Raw genomic sequence first — 16,209 nt, forward strand, 5'->3', positions numbered from 1 at the left:
AACGATATAGGCCCGCAGCCCTTACAAGTAAAATGAAATAGGAAAGTTTTAAGAACCTAAAGAAGGGGGGGGGGTGAAATGAGTCAAACGACTTATCATCTCGCGGAATCACTGAATCGTAGGGATTTCTTTCGTTTGCTTTGTGTGTTTCGTATCTGGTTCAAGCGAGGTCATGGTGGCTTCTAAAACTAGAGGCTGAAAGCATGCCAAGATTCAGCAAGATGATTGCACTTAACCAGCTTAAAGTGCACAGAAGGGATAAATCAGAAACCGATTCAGAATGAATGTTTCGCCAATTTTTAAATCCACCAGTGCTCCGTTTCACAAACACATAGAATTACAATGATTCTGCCATTTACTGCCATAAGTACCATAGAGACCACTACACTAGCGTATAGAAGTGGGGGATGAGTGGCACTTGCCCCCCCCCCCAAAAAAAGGGGAATTCTACGACCATTGAAAGGAACCAAGGAAAGGAAGAAGAAAAAGTAAGAATATGATGTATTATACTTTTGATGTCACTCACAATATATACAAAAAAATGTATTTTCATTTTGATCCTTTCTTTTGTCGCTCACTCATTTATTTTCGATACAAGCAAACATAAATTTGACACCCTTCTCGCTATTATGCTTCTGTAATATTATTCCATAGTACCATACCACCAGACCAACAGCCAAAGAGGGAAGGCATTGTGTTATTTCTCAGTCGCAGGATGGTGAAGGATGCAATTAAACTTGGGATGTGGATCATTAATGTTCCATTAATCATAAATCATTTTATATAAGAGGGGTAATACGAGGAGGAAACACGGCTTAGCCGATCACCCCCACCCGATCTCTCTACACCCCCTCTGTTCTTGTTTTGATCCCAAATACATGCTTCCTCCAGCTTTCAGTGGGCCATGAACAAAAAGAGGTGGGAGATTCTGAAAGTGGAACATGAACTTCCATTCTTCTATCAATATTAAAATGGTTAAAGTAACATACAGTCTTTCTGTCTTCGGTATAATCATAGAGCTATTTCTGTAATAGCTCTATGGTATAATTATGTTGTGGGTTTTTTTTTCAATCGTCTATGGAGTTGAAAAGCATTTAATAATAATAATATAGGGTATTTATATTGCGCACATATCCACCTTGTTAGGTGCTCAAGGCGCTCCTATATTACCCGGCTAAATTAAACTAGGCGTTCATAGTGCACACAACTTTTCAAGGACTTACTTCCTACCGGTACCCATTTACCTCACTTGGGTTGAGTGGAGCACATTGTGGATCAGTTTCTTGCTGGAGGAAATTACGCCGTGGCTGGGATTCGAACCCACGACCCTCTGTCTCAAAGTCCGAAACTAATCCACTGGGCCACAATGCTCCACGTTTAGAGTGAGGGAGTTTCAATTTGATTGAAATGCTGCATCGCCGTCTTTTCCTGCATGCTTACGATCTAAACATGCAAACTTTCCTTATTTTCTTCCTCCTCCTTCTTCTCCTTCGCCTTCCTCTTCTGTTCCTTAACATTTTCTTCTTCATCACCTTCTTTTCTATCACTTCACTAGTTTCTTCTTCTATATGTTCTCCTCATCCTGCTTATCCTATCTCTCCTCCCTTTTTTTCTTATCCCTTCTATTCCTCTTCTTATTATTTTTTCCCTTGTTTCCCCTTCTTCTCCTTCTCCATCTTCTTCTTTCTTTATCCAAGTTGAATGCTTTAATATTGTGACGCAATACGTTAATGGAGCTTGATAAACATGACAAAACATTAACTAAGGTTGAAATATCTCTCGAATTACAAAAGCAAAACAAGATTATTTTGGTCAAGATCACTGAAGATAAGTGAGTCAAATACTAACATGGCATTGCATATCGAAAGGCAGAGGACAAATGTTATCACAAATTTATCAGAAAATGAATGTTTATAACAGGAAATTTCTCACCTTTTTTAGAAATCCGAAGGACTCGTGCATTAAATTTGACATTTTAAAATTAATGATACTCTAATACAACCGACATGTTTAAGCGGTAACTGGGATGCCAAGACTGCTTAAACTCGGATTACAATGACGTATAAAATGCAGGGAGAATATAAGTTTATTTTTTAATCGTTTCAGTCTCCTAGTTTATTCATTTAGAGTCCACACATTATACGACCACATTTGTGACTTCAAGTTGATAAATAAACTGGTTATCGCGAATGTCAGGTAGCAATTAATTAAGCGTCTCGTCGCCCAACCTAATTCCATTTCTAGCCGGGATCAGTTTATATTTAGCGGATTGCTTATCAGTGGTGAGCCCAAAACATAAACACCTTTATTTTGCGCAGACATGCCATGATTCTGAATATTAATCCATCTCGACTTAAGATCCGACTCAACATCAAGTGAAAGGGACCGACCTCAGTGGTTTAAACCTAACCCGTAATTAATCCTGATTTGAGTTACACCCCTCCTCGTGCACTCCTTGGGATTAGAAAAGATTAATACAGGGGTATTTTGGTCCATCGTCTCTACGTCATGGCGTTGCAACGCATTGTGGGAAATAGCTACATGTATAATAATTAATCAGAACTTATATAATCATCATGACAATAGCAGAAGTATAGGAGTAGTAGTAGTAGTGGTGGCAGTAGTGGTGGTAGTAGTAGTGGTAGTAGTAGTAGTAGTGGTGGTGGTGGTGGTGGTGGTGGTAGTAGTAGTAGTAGTAGTAGTAGTAGTAGTAGTAGTAGTAGTAGTAGTAGTAGTAGTAGTAGTAGTAGTAGTAGTGGTAGTAGTGGTGGTAGAAGTAGTAGTAGTAGTAGTAGTAGTAGTAGTAGTAGTAGTAGTAGTAGTAGTAGTAGTAGTAGTAGTGGTAGTAGTGGTAGTAGTGGTAGTAGTGGTAGAAGTAGTAGAAGAAGAAGTAGTAGTAGTAGTAGTAGTAGTAGTAGTAGTAGTAGTAGTAGTAGTAGTAGTAGTAGTAGTAGTAGTAGTAGTAGTAGTAGTAGTAGTAATAGTTGTAATTAATGATGATAATGTATAATAATCAATCAGAACTTATATAATCATCATGACAATAGCAGAAGTATAGGAGTAGTAGTGGTAGTAGTGGTAGAAGTAGTAGAAGAAGTAGTAGTAGTAGTAGTAGTAGTAGTAGTGGTAGTGGTGGTGGTGGTGGTGGTGGTGGTGGTAGTAGTGGTGGTAGTAGTGGTAGTAGTAGTAATAGTAGTAGTAGAAGTAGTAGTAGTAGTAGTAGTAGTAGTAGTAGTAGTAGTAGTAGTAGTAGTAGTAGTAGTAGTAGTAGTAGTAGTAGTAGTAGTAGTAGTAGTAGTAGTAGTAGTAATAGTTGTAATTAATGATGATATTAATGGAGATCATATCAATTAAGATCATCATTTTCATAACCATAGAAAAAAAAGTACTAAAATGGTGCATCCGTAGTATAGAGAAAATAAGAAAAGAAAGAAAATGATTCACTCACGAAGTGTATGATAAAGACTCATACACCTTGCAGAAAGGTGTGTCATTCATGTAACGCCATTTCCGTATTCATGTTGTATCCATAGCAACCAAGACCGTAGCAAAATTTCCCATAACACTTTAACATCATGATTCATGAATACATTTCAATGTTTCAACCGACGTTGAACAGACATATAAAAGCTACCGATATTATCTAGTGACTTCGAATGATAAATGCAGTGGCGGCACCAAAGGGAAGGGGGTTTCCCCAGTCCCCCTCTGATCTTTTTTTTATGACGAAAAAAAAACCCAGAGTGATATGCTGCCATCTTATCAAATTCAATCTATAAGTGCTCAAAAGTACCATATTCCGCTCTTCAAAACTTGACAAACAGTATCACACTTTTTTGTACTTGTCCGCCCTTTGCTGCCAACATTGCCCTTTGCTCTCCGCCCACCCCTCCCCCTTTAAGGTAGGCTATTGTTTAACTTTGTGAGCAACCGATTTAAAAAAATCTCAAACCAAGATGAAACATGTGTACAAGTATTGAGAATGAAAAGCTAAAACTACAGGGAAAACCCCAATTTTGTAAATAAGTGTCTTATAGACGCCTAAATAGTACACATAAGTGTATGGGATGAAATTAAGAAGATGTTTCTGGTAACTTTATATTTCAATTTTTGAAGCACTAAATAATTATTTTCAAACGCAATATTTTCTGGGCTTCATTTTTGTAACAGATCACAGACACAGGTGACAAGTCTGACCTTCTAGCTCAGATTTTTTAAAAGTCAAACCAATGTTAACCAATCATTTTAAGATTCTAGTTCCGCCACTTGATGAATAGTCTTCCATAGGGGCTGACTGTACACGACTTATAATTTAGATGTAGTTAAAGATCATCAAGACAAGGGGCCTAGAATGGAGAGATAACTTATTCCATTTGTTAGAATCGTGATTCAATTTCCTAAAAGGATACCGTTTTACGAATGAGTGTTGTTGGGATAACACAGCAATAGGGCAGACTCGTCTTGGATTTTTCTTGGATCAAATTAGGTTTAGTGTATGACACATCTAGCTATATAGAAGGGTCATTTGGAATGTAGACCAAAGCAAACAGGGGGGGGGGGGGGGCAAATGAAGGAAATAAAAAGAGTGGCAAGCTCAGAATGTAAACGTGCACTTCAAATCCAATAGTTGTGATTATGCACTGGCGTACTGATGGGGGAACCTAGCTTGCAGCCATGATCCCCACCCCCCCCCCAAAAAGAATAATATATCACGACCAAGAAAAGGAAAGAGAATAGGGTGAAAATATATAATTTCTGAATAGTATGTCAAAATCTTAAATGAAATAAAGTTATTTGAACTGAAGAGGACAAATTTCATGCTGGCTCTCTTCGATCGCTCGAAACTTTTTAGAAACTTTTTTTTTAAAAACGCCATGTACTTTGACCCCTTCAAAGGTTCAGGCTCATTACACTGCGAGGCTAATATGTTTGGTGTATTCATGAATAGGCCCATGATGTATTCCACATTGACAATCACAAGAATTGGTAAGTACGTTACAATTAAGAACCTCATACTATGCGAGATTAGAAATAATTCTGCCTCACTCCGGTCTTGTGTCATACCACATTGCCACATTCACATCGGCAAAAACGACCCAAGACCGATCAAGGATCATGAAGGATGCTAACTTACTTCCAAAGACACGCTGTCGGTTGATTTGGAGTCAGATCCGTTCGTGTGACGGTGTTTCATGTAACATCCCTAATGAATGCCATGCTTTTCACCCATAAGATGCACGATATCAACCGGATGTACAATATTCTTGGTAACTTACCATCTTTGGCATTCTTTGGTTGCGCGTTCTCTCGTTTCATCTTCTTCATGACGTCAGCGCCATGACCATGTGGCGCCACGCGAACGATTTGTTTCTTTCTCTTCCGGACTCTCTCCCTCTTCTTCTCCATCCTCTCTTCCAGCTCCCTCATGTCCATCACATCGTAGTAACCTGGGAAACCGTCTCCATCGTCGTCTTGCTGTCTTAAGGAGAGCGCCCTCTCCGCATCACTCTTCAGCGTCCTTCTCCTTTCTTCGGAGTTCGAGTAATCCATGCCCCTCTGAGGGGGGCTGTCTTCCCCCCTCTCACCAGCATCACCGCCCAAATAGTACGACAGACTCTCTTGTTGTTCAAGCTTTCGTTGCATCCCCATCACGACCCCGCCTCTACCAGTGCCCCGACCACGCCCTCGACCCCCTCGTCTGACATGGATGATATTCCGTGATGCATCCGCCAAAGTCACTGCAGTGTCCTTACCACCAGTTCTTCGCCCGATCTTGTTACGGTCTTTCATACCACCAGTCCTGCCTCCAAGTCCGTGAGAGTGTATGAGACTCACTATCATGACTGTGGTGAGCATCGCAAAGGCAACACCAGACCTCAAGGTCTTTCTTCTCGTAAACCATCGCCAAGACATCCCTATTTTGAACATCATGATATAATAGATCCTAAATTTTCCCCAATCGTTAAATAAAACTGAATTGATGAATTACAAAAGTTTTTGGTAGTCTTTGATGCATAGGCCTATGTACAGTGCACACACACGCGCGAACAATTCACAAATAAATCCACTTGGACATAGTACTGTTTCCAAGATTAAACTGGATACACATTCATCTGTGGTAAAAATCACAAATTCATTCCGACAAACCGATTTGGATATTCGTCAGCCCAACATTTCCTCTCCTATCTTCTGTTTAAGCTGAGCTTATGATCGCTTCAAAACACTATTCCCTTATATACCATCGTTGAACAAAGCAGGATGCGACGCGGGCCTTTAAATCTACCCACGAAAATGTGTTAGAGCTACCCTGCACTATTTACCGGGATATCTCTGAATATCCGTGATCACAGCTTATCCCGATTGAGGCAGTCACGTAAGGAGCTTGCTTTTCGAGGCAGACGACCTAACTCTTGCAAAAGATGATAATTCACTTTTGGCGCGAAGCCATGGTACACAAATCGGATGCATAGGCGAAGTTTAAGACAACTGCTTTGATTCCATGGTTGACCTATGTATCCCTCATGATACCGATCATGAACGAAGAACTGATTGTTTTTGCAAGTCCTTTCGTTGAGTGCGGCAATATTCTGCACACGGCACCAATTAGCATGATTAGTAGCGGGCGTTGACGTAACGAAAGCTTTCGACCAATCGCATCACGTCGCATGCGCATGCTCCACTGAGCATCAACCTGTGCGAGTTGTAAGCGTCGAAAGTTATTCATCGGATTCACACTGAGAGAGCGAACAGCGTGCGAAAATAAAGATATTTAATTGAATAAAAATTGAGTAGATAAACACATTACTGCAAGATGAATAAAGAATTTTTTTGATAAAGTCGTTGCTATCAAAAGATCCCAATTTTGTTGAAGAAATGGTGTGAATTAGACACGAAAATATTCCAGACAACATTTAAATGCGATATAGAATTTGGAAAATTCCCAACACACACACTAGATGATGATTGTTGTTTTAATAAAATCAAATTATTTTATGACCGAATGATTCATATTGCCGCTAGAATCAGTGTCTTAAATAATTTTTAAAAATATTCATGTTTCTTGAGAGAAGTATTTTTTAATCGTTTGAATTACTGTATTATTTGAGACGAGTTACCTAGACTTCTTTCACTTTAAATTTCACATAAAATAAACCAATCAGAGGTAATGGTTCAACAATTATCTGTTTTTCATTTACGAAAGTATGATTTGTTTTGATATACGGAACATGACCTTTAATTTATCATCCCCCTGAAAAAAAACATGGATTTATCATTTAAAGGAAACTCGTCGAATTTAAGGCCTATTTAAATTGCGTTATTGTCTTTTCCTTTCTCAAATAAAGATTGAAACATTAATTTGAGCAAAAAAATATAAAGTTCCCATCGCACCCAGGCATTCACGTGTATCTCGGTATTTTGAGTTAGGAAGTTTAGGGATTATCATCAAATTAGACATGATCCGTTATGTTTCAGCGAAGAATTAAGCGGATATGACTTTCAAACATGACGGGCAAGTTTTCCTTGTAAAAAGCACAAAAATCTTGAGCTCGAATTAAAAGATGTTTCCAAGCGAGGAAGATGATTGCGAGAAATAGATGATATGGGACGGGAGAAAAACAGGAAGACAGGAACCGAGAGAGAAAGAGAGAGAGAGAGAAAGAAAGAAAGAAAGAAAGAAAGAAAGAAAAGAAGAGAGAAAAGAAGAGAAAGGTACACTAAAAATAGTCGAAGGATTTATAGTAATGAAAAAAAATCAAAAAAAATAAAGGAACAGACAACAAATTATCGATAAGGAGAGGGGAGGGGGGAATTATTTGAAATAGTTGAAGGATGCACTCGGGGGGGGGGGCAATTTTTAACCATCACCGGGCAACATACTGCCCATACAACTATTGGTTAAAATCTGTCCAGATTGTGTAATAAAACTAATAATTGGGTAATAAATTTGCTAAATTGGATAATAGATGCCCAGAATATATATATATTTCAAACATACATTACCCAGCACAGTGGACAGTATATGTTGCCCAACATTTTAAGTGTGTGTAAATTACAATAATAAGAGAGGGGGAGATAGCCACACGGAGAAACATAAGAGACAAAGTGAGAGAGAGCGAAGGAAGAGAAAGATAAATGTTGAAAGATATAGTAAAAAGGATAGAAAGAAAATATATTTTTAAAAGACGATGAGATAATACAGACAAGGAGAAAAAAAATAAAGGCAGAGGGGGAGGGAGGGGGAGAGAGAATGTTGATAGAGAGTCGGGAGGCGTGAGTATTTTAGTTGCCTTTCAAATAGGGACTTCCTTGTCCCGCTTATGGAGTAATCAAATAACCTACATTATTCAATTTTCATGGATTATTTCTGAAACACTTTTAGATCAGGAAAGCGGCAATCTGTTGATAAGTAGGTCTTGATCATCACATGTTGTATATGGAATGTCTCTCTTCAGATACCTTCACACCTGGTCTATAACTCTGCCAATTTGAAGTTAATGCGCCGAATGAGCTCTTCTGTACTCATTTGGAGTCTTTAAGGGGCTTATCATTAATGTTACATGAATCTTAATGATAGATTGTATAAAAATGATACTAACATGAAAAATAAAATTTTGTAATGTACGAATACGACACTGTGAACTCTTTGCAGAGGAAGCATTACTCACTATCTTTTCTTCTTCTCCCTCTCCGTCTTTTCTTTTTTCTTTCCTTTTCTTCTTTCTTCTACTTCTCCTCCTCCTCCTTCTTCTCCTTCTTCTCCCCCTTCTTCTTCTTCTTCTCTCTTCTTCTTCCTCTTTCTTCTTCCTCTTCTTCTTCTTTTTTCATTTTCAATGTGTTTGGTTTTCTTCATAAAAGAGTCATCATGTTGGACTTCACGACGTAGTCATTGGCAACACCCCCCCCCCTCCCCGGAAATATATATCACGAAATGTCCGCCTATCATGGAATTACCACCTTGTCCAGAAAGTGCAATGTTATATTGCAATATTATCTCTCCGAGCCGGATAAGTTCATTAATCAAAATTGCCGTTAAAGACGTGTGAACACTGTCACTTGCTCCTGATACAATGTTACGTTATCATGGTTATGTAATATTAATCGTAAAGTTGATAACAGTAATAATAATATGCCCATTTATTTAGCGCAGTTTTTATATGCAAATATATTCAACTGCGCTTTGATACTTGGTATCATAATTATTACCCCCGTCTGTTAGCTGAGCCGCCATATTAATAGGCGCTAAAGCGTTCAAGGAATAAATCCTGCCGGGTACCCAGTCACCTCACCTAGGTCGATTGCGGCACAATGTGGATAAATTTCTTGCCGAAGGAAATTACGCCATGGCTGGGATTCGAACCCACGACCCTCTGTTTCAAAGTCCGAAGACTAATCCACTGGGCCACAACGCTCCACACGAATAATGCAAAAACAATTTCCGTAAAAGAAACATCAGATGTTTTGGTATAGTCTGTACATGTCATGCATGTCTCTGGAGGGACATTATGTCGGCAAAATTATGATAAATCAAATCCAAGTCATGACCAAGTCATGACCACGATGATCTGCAGAACGTATAATCAATCGAATGCCTTCACAATTAAGATGATATTAATTGCAATCTCATTCTTGTACTATATCTGCTTAATAATTATGTCAATCTTAAACGGCTCAATTCACAAACTGATGCATTATTTAGTAGCTAGTCGCAGTTATTGACAAATTTGCAATAGTTTCTCAACTTCTCATTCGAATCATTCCTAGTTAATATTATTTCATTATTGTCGCTATTTCACATTTTGTTCTATACATTCCATTAACTACTTTTCAAAATCAATGTTTATATCACATTTGTCAATTAACCTCCAGTTTAAATCAGTTTCAATTCAATATCTTCTAGTTCACAATTATCCAATTGCAATTATTGATGCATCAACGAATATAGTTACCTTTGCAATTATTAATGAATTTGCATTTTAATCATTCTATTAGGTAATTCTATTCAACAATACTTGCGCTTATTATTATTAATTTCAATGATATGTATTCCATTTTAATGTATTGATTTATTTTGATTTATATGTAAATGCATCACAATTCGGATTGGCCGCCATGATGTATGAGTTTTATCAAATAAACCATTTATCTATCTATCTAATCCCGACAACATGAATTAATAAGTAAAATATACATTACATCATAGATTAAATGAATTGACAAATGAATTCATAAGTGAACGAAGTACTGAATGAAACATTGAAAGAATGACCTAATCAATCAACGAACGAACTTATAATTGAATGAAAAATATAAGTGAATGAATGCATAAAATAATGTATAGAAAATGAAGAATAAATGATAATTTTACTGGAAAATATCGATCAATCAATTAATCACCATGGAGCAATCACATTGCTCCATCGATTCAACCAGGCCAGACACAATGATAATAAAATGGAAAAAAATGTGCTTTTGAAATACCCCGTAGCAACATGGGCGGGTAGGGGGGCTGGGCACTATTAGTTGTGGGTTTTTTTAAGTAGTGAAAAGGGGAAGAAAGACAATAGAAAGAAAGGCTAGTATACAATGAGACAGGTCTTGATCACTTAGTGTGCAAATTAATTGAAACCTTTAAAAAGAATCTACACTGTTAATTCAGATCAACTTTCGAATTCGTGTGTATTCATTTCAAACAGAAAATACAATACAAAAGTAAGCATGAACAAACCACCCCCCCCCCCCATCTACTTGGGGACTCGAGTCCATCTCAATAATTTGTGTGGCATATGAGTTTAGAGAGCGATGGGAAGTATTGTAGAACACTTTCTCGTGAAGTAAACTGAATATGAACTCGAGATACCGGAAGGAAGTTTTGACCTCAGTTGACCTGGATGGGTGTGACATGTCATCACATGAACCGCTTAAAACCTCTCTTAATTTTGGTAATCATGAATCATGGGGTAAGTCCCCAGAAAGTAGTTTCACAGAGATCATACCTTACTGGAAAGGGCAAGTTCAACTCAACAAAAAGTTGATTTTAACAGCAGAAAAAGAAATTACTCAAAATCGAATCTTAAAATATAAAATAAGAAAGTTATGACATTTTAAATTTCACTTGACTTTCGCGAAACAATTGTATACACATACTTCATCGGTATGCAAAGGAAATAGAAAATGGTGTCACGCACTCACTTTTTATATTTTCTATTTCATTAAAGGAAATTATAATATACACAATCATTGCCGATTTGACACGAAGCGTGATTTAACAGCATCCCCGTTTATTGATCACAACAAGTTGCATCAATGTCATTCCCACGTGTTCAGGGCCGAATAAAAAAAAGGCATGTTATTATTATAAAAAAAACTAAGATTTCTCATATTTCATATAATAAAATACAAAATAGATAGTAAATGATTTTATCGGGTTTACCTCACTAGTATACCGACCGGGAATATGAAATTAACGCTTTGGTTAAATGAAGCAAAACTTTGAAATGCTATCACTTCAACCGGCTTTGATGATATTTTTAACGTTGTGTTTGCGTGATTTCTCTTTTATTAAAAAAAAAAAGATTTTGTGTTGGGGTGGAACATCCTGCTTCCTGAATCACTGTTTATATCTTAAGGATTTAAATCCATAAATGGACACAAACTTGTCGAAGCACCACCAACAAGACTCACTACATTACTAATGATCATCTGACCATTCGAATGTACAGCTCCTAAGTGCTCAAATGCATTTCTTATAGTAATTGAAAAAAAAAATCATTATCACGAATGATTATAGTCCTGGGAATCCACGAATATAAGGACGAATGATAATGCAACCGTGTTTTTATTTCATTTTATTTTTTATTGCGCAGTGAGAATGTCCTGTATAAGTATCAGGAAATGAAAAAAGAAGTATTTGAAAATTCAACAGTTCATTGTGAATTTCAACCGCGATTCTAACTAATGATCCTTTAAGATGCAATAAATTACCACTTTGTTTGGCAAATCTGAATTATTTTACATTCGTCTGGTTGCTCATTGAAAATACACAAAAGGGGAGTTTCTATGGATAGCCTTAATTGTAAAAAAAAATATTGGGTAAAATTTTTACCACCACGATGCTTATTGGATGAATAAAAATGTCCAATATTTATTGGACACATAATTACCCCCATGGAGCACTTTTACTTTTTTTTTTTAGAGTGAATCGATCAATGACCTGGGTAAGATTTTTGAAGAGGGGTGATGGTGTTGATAAAAAAACAAGCCAATAAAAAAGGGTTTGCTCCGAAATGAAGTGTTAAGTTGGTCAGAAAAAAAAAGGAATGACTAGCAAGCCAAAAATTGCCCCGAAATGTTGAAAGACGTAAGAATAACTCATTTCATGAAAAAAATGATTGTGTGAAGTACATTGACGAAGGCCTACAAAGTCCGAAAAAATAGTTTTTCTTCGGTTTTTCTCTAATATTCATTCATTAATGCTACCTTTTCAGATTTAATATGAATCACGTCTAGGTAGATAAGGGTTGCTATAGAAATAAATACCCAAATTAAAAAAGACTATAAACATAATCCTGTTTAATTATTGACTGTGAATAATTGTCATTGTTATGGATTTTCGTGATTTTGTTAACATGGGTAATATCCATCTTTATCTTTTTTTCCCGATGAAATGACTGTTTCCAATTAAACCCTGGGGAATGATTCACACATTTGATAAACCTCATTCAAATTACCGAGGTATTAATGGACCTGTTCGTTCATCGGGGGCTCCCCTATAATCTAATTTACTCATGGCCAAAATATGGCCGTTATAAATTCATTTTTCTCCTCAACACTTTGGCCCTATAAGTCATCCATTTGTCCGCGATATGGAGATCATTAATTTGCTTAAACGCGATAAATGAGATTCTTCAATCAAAGTTATACTCATAGTGTGGTGTAAAAGTTCTGATCTGACGTCATCAATGATTCAGTCCCACTAAAACAAAATAGATCAAGACCGATCAAAGCTATTATTTTCGAATGGCGTCGGTTAAGAGTCAGTTTCATTAACATATTTGTTTTCTGTGCTTTGCAGAGTATTTTTTCTCAGTATCGCTATATCATGCCTTAAAGAATGTATTTTCACCATCGCAAGTTTTATTGAATATTCTTGTATTAACTGACCGATTTTACTTTTCACACCCAGATTTATAAACAAATATATTTATTTAAATCTTATCGATTGTTTTGCTCTCTCGTTTTGGGTCTCTCGTATAGATTGAAAAAAAAACAAGGTTTCTCATAAGGCCCTATACCACAGGGTGGGGAATGTGAGAAGATCTTTATGACCTTAAAGTGATTGGTTAACATTGGTTTGACTTTTAAAAAATCTGAGCTAGAAGGTCACACTTGTCACCTGTGTCTGTGATAGGTTACAAAAATGAAGCCCAGAAAAAAATGCGTTCGAAAATAATTATTTAGTGCTTCAAAAATTGAAATATAAAGTGACCGGAAACACCATCTTAATTTCAACCCATACACTTGTGTACTATTTAGGTGTCTATAAGACGCCTATATACAAAATCGGGGTTTGCCTTGTAGTTTTCGCTTTTCATTCTCAATAATGGATGTTTTCAGGGTTTATCAGTTCTAATAGATGCACTTGTACACACGTTTCACCTTGGTTTGAAATTTTTTTAAATCGGCTGCTCACAAAGTTAAACAATACCTTTAATACAAGACTGATGATTAAAAACCTATATTTTATCCGTTAAACATAATTAATGAATAAGTATCAACACTGGTCAGTTTATTGAATTGCTATAGTACTTGATCTAGAAAATTATGAGAGATCCTGGCTGTCTTGTCGGATCAAATTATGATGAGCATACTTTTGTTGGGCGAGACAGTCCGAAAGACTAAGCAATTAGGGTGGGGCAGATGTGAGTAAGACCAGCTAATCAATGCACACTCTTAGTAGTAGCGGTGATCAATGATCACGGGAGAACACGATGACGTGATCATTTGTCACGAAGCACGTGTATCTACCGCAAGCATGATAATTTACGGTACATAATGTCGTGATCAAAAGGTGCCTGGCGATGAGAAAGGCGGGTCAGGGTTAATCAAAGATCAAATCATTGAACAAAAAAGACGAGAGACAAAAAGAAAAGTTTACACGAATTCAAATGCAGGAGTGCAGTGCTTTCATGTGTTTATTCATTAGGCTTTTATTGGCGGATCGTCCAATTCGGGGGAGGGACGCCAGTGGCCGGGAATTTAAGCCAAAAAAAAATATATTTCTCTCTTAAATATATGTATTACCCATTCTCCCCCTCCCTCCCCCTCTCTCCCACCCTCTATCCCACCCTCTCCCCCCACTTTCTCCATCTCCCTTTGTCTTCCTGTGTCTATAGGCCTATTCCTCTTTCTCTCTCCGACCATGTCCATGCTCTCTCTGACCATGGCCAAGTTTCCTGTGATTGATACTTCACTCGACCATCACTGTAGCGGGATGCGGATCGCCTCACCTCGCCTAACAACCGTCTCCATTCACCACGCCTTCTAGGATGCCTTCAATTATTACAAGGTCATGATCAAGGTCATGATCCTAGTCCTGCTGTAATTTTGATGAGTCTGATTATCGGAAAAAAAACCTTCATTTTCAAAGGGATACGGCAAAAATAGTACTGGATGATGAGAGCGAAGTAGAGATAGAGAGGGGGGTTGGTGGGTGGGTGGATGGGGGAAACCTTGATTTTTACTCCGAATTTTGATTTAAATAATTATCCCAAAATACGCTCTCTATTACTGTTGTGTCACTCTGCCAGTACTACAAATGGGACTTTCAAGACAGGCACCATAACACCCCTTCCAAAATATCGCCTCAGTTGAAAAACACAGAGGAAAAGTATGTCTACTATCGATATGTATCTTGCAATATGCAAGTGAAGGTGCCGTGGCCGATTGGTCTAAAGCGCCTGGCTATACATGGAAAGTCCGGGGTTCGATCCCCGGCTACGACACCTGTGCTCTTTTATCCTGCATTCAAATAAACGGAAATGCTTTACGCATTATTTGTAACTAGGTGTGTACTTGTTTTAAAAAAATATATATAGATTCACATCAAAATGTTTGAGAAAACTGAGACGCAATGCAACATATAATCATACATTTTTTTAGGAAGATGATATTCACTCAATTCTAACTTTTAAGCTCATAAACTTGGAGTCTTGGAATGATGGAATGAAGTTAACATCACTATGTATTATGTAAAACGGATCTGGTGTTCATGGCGCATCGCACCTGGCTGAAGCCGTCAGGGCAGACGAGGAAAGGTGGGGGAAATAAAGAGGATGAGAGAGGTTTCCCTTTAAATGCAAAGAGGGGCAGAAGGGGAGGGGCGTGATGAAGAAGAGAGGAAGGTAGAAAATAAACCGAAAAGCCGTTGACATCTTCAGATCTCTGAGGAATTACGAGACATCAAGTTTCAGGTTGAAAATAGAAAATCCGGGACATAAGCTAAGTTATGACGAGTTGGCCTCTTTTATCTTGTGTCATCTTGCTCCATTCTATTCATCCATCTCCTTTTACATTAATATTCTTCCCTTTTTTCCACCTTCTTGTTCATCTTCTTCTCCATCTTCTTCTTATCGTTCTTCCTCGTCTTCTTCCTCTTTCAGTCTACCTCTTCTTCTCCATCTTCTTCTTCTACTTCTTCTTTTTCTTCTTCTTTTTTTTCTTCTTCTTATCATCATCATTATCGTCATCATCAGCAGCAGCAGCATCATTTCATTATCATCAACATCATCATCAACATCATTATTATTGTTATCACTATTGTTGTAGTTGTTGTTATTATCATTATTATCGTTATTATTTCTCTTTCTTCTCCTTTTTCTTCTTCTTCTTCTTCTTGTACCCCCTACTCTTCCTTCTTTACGTATGTTTCTCTAATATTATAGCGTAGTTCAATTCAGAAAATAAAACTATATAATGGTGTAATAACTCTACTTTATCGATTGCCATAAGATTAATCATGTTTACCTCTTCATGCAATCATGGTTTGTTTGTTATTTTTTCTGCTGCAATACAAGACTGAAAACAACCCCACCTCTTCCCCCGTGTCTTTCTACCCGATCACAAATATCCCTGGTGATTCCATACGTTATCAGAACTCAAATGGATATAATGAGATATCCGAAGTTTTCCTTTGGCGGAATCTTGAGGTTG

General features: G+C 37.4%; 1 pseudogene; it reads right to left on the bottom strand.

The window, feature by feature from the left end:
* The window catches only part of LOC121426920, a 30,849-nt pseudogene extending 24,168 nt beyond the window's left edge, over positions 1-6,681 (bottom strand).
* Positions 6,682-16,209: the final 9,528 nt, after the last annotated feature.

Source organism: Lytechinus variegatus, chromosome 13 (genome assembly GCF_018143015.1).
Source record: "Lytechinus variegatus isolate NC3 chromosome 13, Lvar_3.0, whole genome shotgun sequence".
Lineage (NCBI taxonomy): Eukaryota > Metazoa > Echinodermata > Echinoidea > Temnopleuroida > Toxopneustidae > Lytechinus > Lytechinus variegatus.